The following is a 6,099-nucleotide window of genomic DNA, read 5'->3' as shown; positions in this document are numbered from 1 at the left end:
CTGTTGACCCAGCCAATAATGCTTTGCAGGGAGAGCACTTCTTGACAGAATTTTTCATCCTCTGTAAGATATTAATTCATATAAAAATCTTCCTGAAATGTTACTATTTTACAAGGAAGAAGTTAAACAAATTAGATATTATGCTTTTGCCTATCTAAAAATCTGACAAATACTGGACTTGAGCATCAAGCAGCTAAAATTTGATGAAAATTTGCAGTGAGTGTGCAGTGCTGGCAGCAACATTGCTGACAAAAATCAAGGTCTACTTTCTGATAACAAACCCCATGGATTTGATCTTATTGGTACACTATGTTAACTGACCTTGGTCCTTTCAGCTGTGTTTGGCCTGTGTTAGTGAGTCCCATTACTTTGTTTTTATGATGTTAATGACAATAACAAGAATTCTAGAAAGGCAAATATCAGCTAGCACAGTCATTTTGAGTTTGTTTAGTGTCTATGTCTAGAAATATTTGCTACAATTACTCACGTAGCTGGGGCAGCTGTATGCATCCTATTTTGCTGGTTTGGGAATTGTATGATATTTTGGGCAAGCCAGAGAGGCCTTTTGAATAAGTGGCATTAGTATCTTACTCAGAAGATAGCAACAGTGACTAAATGATTAAATGCAGGAGATGGCAAAAATAGCAAGTCAGTACTTATTATCAAATTTCTGGGTTGTCATAGAATAATGATGGCACACAACTTTTGCAAGAGGAGATCATCCAGCTTTGCCAGTCAATTTTGAAGCCGAACTCCAAATTTTCTTGTTTGGTTGGCTTGGCGTTCTTCCCTCAAAGCCTCAGAAAAAGCTCCCATAAGCTTTCATTGGCCTAAATCAGAAACATCTGTCAGGAGCATGAATCACTCATTGATTGAGATCAACAGTCAGAAAAACCTGCACAATGGCAGATTTTTTCTCCTCACATGGGTGGCAAATCACTCATATACCGTTATTACTCTGCATGTCAACATGCGTATATATTTCACTGAATTGCTAACTCGGTCCAAGCCTGAATCTTTCTTCAAGCTCCCATAGTAAGCTTGTTTTAAAAGTAAAATTAAACATCCTACACATTTCTGTTATCCTTCAAACTGGTGTTTTGTCCTTCTTACTAGCACACAAACTTAATAGAAGCTGCAGAAAGTTAAGGGAAAAAAAATGCCCACGATCCTTTGGAGTAGCTGAAATCCAACAGAAACATAAACTTAAAACAAACATTAATTTCTTTTCCATCCATGCTCTTCTGTTTTAGATTCAGAGATTTGATTTAGAGCATGCTGGGCACCCACTTTTACCTGACGCATGCTACATGCATACCAGGATCCACATCATTCCTAATTTTGAGGAAAAAACAAGGCCTCCACCTACAGGTAAGAGCTATACCCCACTGAAAATAAGCACAGAAAGCATGTAACTGTGAGTGTCCATGCTAGGGTATGTTTGGCCAGCCATGCTAATTGCAGCCAAACCCCAACACCCACAGTCCTGCTGGCACTGCTCCATCTCCTATTTATTATAGCTCTGCCTCTTTCCCTCTAATAGATTCTGGCAGATTCTCCAGTCCCACTATTTCTAATCCTGACGTTCCTTTGCCAAATTGTAGAGGCAGTTTGGGGGAAAGGAAAAACTAAACAAAGCAGCCATCATCTTCAGCTGAAACTCACCCGCCCGTGTGGCTGCCTTCCAGCGTGTCTACCAATGCCTGGTTGCTCCCGGAGCTACTGCAAGAGTTGGAAACTTGAGGGGAAAGAGAAAGAAATACACAAAAGGCAGAGCATTGAATGTGTTAGTGGCTTCAAAAGCAACAGCCATCTGTTTTCCTTACTCACTGGCAGCCACAGGAGCTCCCTGCAGTGAGAATGGAGATTTGGCAGGTTTCTGTAACATTGTTGAGCTTTTACTGCTACTTCTCTGCACACCATCAGACCAATTATACTTTGACTTTTTCCTGCAGCAGCAGCATCATTGCCTGTACAGCCTTATACCCGTGACTATGCTAACAACCAATATCTAGTCAAAAATAGCAAAGATCAACCACTGTTAAGCAATGAAAGTGCTTAAATTTTCAATTAATATGACATTGCAGCCATGCTGCATCCAAACCACAGGCATTTTTTTTTTTTTAATGTAGCTGAGAAAAAGTTTCCACCTTTGGAAAGGAACACATTTTAGTTCATTGACAGCATGATCTGACCTATATCACCCAAATTATCATGAAAAATAGTGTTACACCTTCCCACTATGAGTACCATTTGGAATTTTTATTTGCATAATGCTTCTTTCCTGTCAGAAGATTGCCAAGAAAACAGAGCATGAAACCTGCCACAGAAATGCAACAAAGAGGATTCGGGGATTTATTGTCAAGTAGATTTGAACTGATCTCAGCGTATTTCAGTGCCATAAAAATCAAAATAGAAATTTGCTTTGTGTTTAAGCTTATTATTATTATTTCTCATCATGGTTTGCTCTAGGTCAAATTTTAAAGAAACCAGCAAATGCTAGGAAAATGTTGTAGGAAAAGAAGGTAAGAATATAGATCACTCACTGTAAAAAAAATAGCTGCCCACAACCACAGTCTTCCCTTAGAGTAGCAGCTTTTCAGTATATTCTTCAAGGCTGTTTCTGTTCTCAGTTATCATAGTTTTAATATAACTTACAATCACTTCCTAGAGACTTAGTTATGTGGATTTCACAAAGCATTGTATGCTTTAGGGGAAAGCAGAATGCTGCATTCAGTAATCTGTTGTGCAACAGAAAGAGCAGCTGGTGTGGCTTACATAAAGTGGCAAATAGCCCAACGCAATAAAGTGTAAGCGTGTTCATAGCAAGAGTAACTATTGGCATAGAACAGATGCTAGAATGTGTTTCTATTTAGATCACAAAAAAAAAAAAGATAAAAAATAAACAGTTCATTATGAAGACAAAACAACAGGATGCATTTCCATAAATTTCAAGGTGACAAAATCTCTTTGAAATTTAGATTCTCTTATTTGTTTATTGCACATATATTTACTGCTCCCAGTTACAAGTTCTGGATTATCTCCTATATCTATGCAAAGCAAAGTCCAATTAATTAATTTATCCATCAGTCACCTCCACTGTGTTGTTTTTTGGGGTGTGTCTGCATGCATTTTTACACCAACATCAAACCAGAACTAGCTAGGCAGGAATAGCCTTTCTTTGAAGGAAAAAAAAAAAAAAAAGAAAATTGGTTGTTCAGATATTCAGACATTGAATCATTTAAGCTGGAAAGACATTTCAGAGCCACAAGTGGATAGGATTTGGGATGTAAAGCTTACCTCCTCCCATCCCCCTCTGCTTAACTTCCTAGTCAAGAAGACATTAGTCTTAACAAATCTGCAGGAACCTGAGTGGACAGAAACCCACCACAAAAAGCAGCAAATCCATCTACTGTTAATATCTCCATAGTTAACTATGAAGTGTGCCCAAATTTAGGTGTTCCAAAGCCAAAAACTCATGTATCCAAAGAGCTTTAAAGCTCCACCTCCTCCTCTTTTCTATAGCTATACTTCTTTAAAAGTATACTTATTAAAATAAGATTTAAAAAAAAAGAATACTGACGTATTAACGAAACAAGATGTTCAGGAGGACAATGTTTTGTTTTGAGCTGACAAGGAGAGAGGATATTACTCTCGGAAAAGTTCAGAGTAAGCGACACTGAGTTCAAATGCATGCTCCGAAAAGGAGTCTCAGTGCTTTTGTGTTTTAGCCCATTGCCTCCAGAAAAGGCACAATAGAAAAGGGAAGAGAATCTCAATGACTATCCTCAAGACAAGAAAACTTCTACAGGAAGTTGGGTCTGCTGGCTGTGCCACAGGCCTGAGATATCCCCACTTGCTTGTTTGATTTGATTTCCTTTTTTTTTCTGAGGAGGATCTGGAACTACAGCAGGGCTTACTGGAGAGGAACTCATTTGTTTGTTTGCTCAACTTTATTTGAAGACTTTGGTTTTAAGGTCCAGATTAGATCCAAGAATGGATTTGATTGGGTAAGAGAGGGACACTTCAAACAGTATTGTGCAGCTATACTTAGACTGTGTTACTGAGCTACTGGGAAGGAAAGGGTGCTAAGAGAAAGAAACATACTCTGTAGATGAACAGAAGTTTTTTTTTTTTTTTTTTTTTTTTTTCTTTAATTATCCATAGTTGTGACCTCCAGTGTACATGCATCTCCTCTATTTGTACACAGGAACACCTGCAAAACACATCAGAGTTGATTGGAGCCCCAGGACAGAAAGTTACATTTGGTATATGGATCTCTGTGTGAACAAAAAAAATAAATCAGGGAAACACCCAGTTTTGCTTGAACATAATGGTTTGGATTGTAGTTAAGAGGCTTAGCCTTTCTCACTTGTTGGGAGGAATGAGTTGTTCTGCTGGTTTTTTGGCATTCTAACACAAATGCCTCCTGGGGCCTAAAAAACATTTCCTGTAGTAACAAGTATCTGATGGGTTGGTTCAATGGATGTAGCTTAAACTTGGCACTTGCTGGCAGATCTAGCGCATGCTTTGAAGAAATCGGACTTGGGACCATATACCTATCACCCAGCAGGATGCCTTTTCTGTTGTGGACCCCGTGTAAATCTGAGTCTGCTTACAAAGAACATAACTTGCAGAAGAGATTCCACTCCCCAGGAGAAGAAAATTGAAGGAAATATTCCTTGAGTTCTTTCTATCCTGAAATGTTCAGATTACTGATAAAGCTATCAACTGCTGTGATGGTTTGCGTAATATAAACACCTGCCTTCTGCAATGACACAAGCAAAGCCATAGACGTTTGGCTACTGTACAGCTGGAAACTACCTTTCAGCACTGCAGAACCAGACTAGTTGCAAGCAAGTAAACTATAGCTGAAAGATGGAATAATCCTGTTCTGCTCTGACAGCCATCCAATCCTCTGGATGCATGTATGTTTTTAAATGGTCACTTTAACTCTGCATTAAAGTTTGCTTGAAGCCAAGAGCTCACTGCCCTAAGAAAACTGCATTCCTTTCGGTTAATATTTCACTTGACAGGAATCCTTTCTGGCTGGAGATTGACTGCAAAACCTGCAAGCAGATTTTCTATCTCATTGTTTCCAGAAACAAGAATTTTTCAAACCCTCTCAAACACTGCTGAATCAAAACATACACTCCCCAATTCTGTGCCTTCTAATTTAAATCCATAACTCCAAATTGACTAATTTATCTAAGAATAACATGTTTCTTTACATCATTTACATATATTTAACTACAATACATGAATTTTAATCACAGATTGGATTCCATAAAACCAAATGGTTTCAGAGGTCCCACATAAAGACCATGAGAATTATCTAGTCTCAAGGGGACAGCTGGGACAACAGATCCCTTTCTTCTCCATTTGGTCCTGTCTGGCCTCACTGTGTCAAGTTCCATGTCGGGAAATGCGTCTTCCTGCTACACTTATTGTTATCTCCCCTGAGTAACATACAAGACAAATATAATATGCAACAAAAATACCACATGCCAGTGTAGTACACAATTCCTGCCCTCCAATCTGTTAGTCATTAACAAAGATGTGTGTCTTTCTTCTGAAATCTTTTATAGGAGTGACCACTGTTTATATTATACATGAGTTACTGTAGGCCACGGAAGAGGATTTGGGTTTCTACTTTCACTTTTTATTTCGTCTCCCTGGAGCCTTCTATAAGGAAGTGCACCAGAGATTTGCAAATTAAGATGAGAACAGGAAGACTGGAAAATAAAGAACAATTGAGTCAGAAAAGCTGGCAAGGAAATCAAACTAGTAATATCAATAGAACCTATGAATCACAGAAGAATTATAGACTGGATGTTGAGAAGTGGAGTTTGCTTTTAATCATTTTGTAAAATGCTTACTTATGAGTCTTCTCACAGCAAATCTTTTTTGAAAAATGTGTACAGTGAAGATTAACAAGTTGTGTGCTTCAGTGTCTTTCTAGGCTAAGTACCTTTCTCTTACAAAATTCCAACCCAACTCTTTATTCAGAACAGAAATACCATTGATCTTCAACTTCCAAAAGAATGCATCATCCGTTACCCAGCAGCAACTTTGCAAAAAAAAACTGGAACAAAGTAT

This window comes from Lagopus leucura, unplaced genomic scaffold (assembly GCF_019238085.1).
Source record: "Lagopus leucura isolate 7727_CA_CO unplaced genomic scaffold, USGS_WTPT01 Super-Scaffold_100012, whole genome shotgun sequence".
Classification (NCBI taxonomy): Eukaryota; Metazoa; Chordata; class Aves; order Galliformes; family Phasianidae; genus Lagopus; species Lagopus leucura.
Note: the sequence above shows the minus strand (reverse complement) of the source record.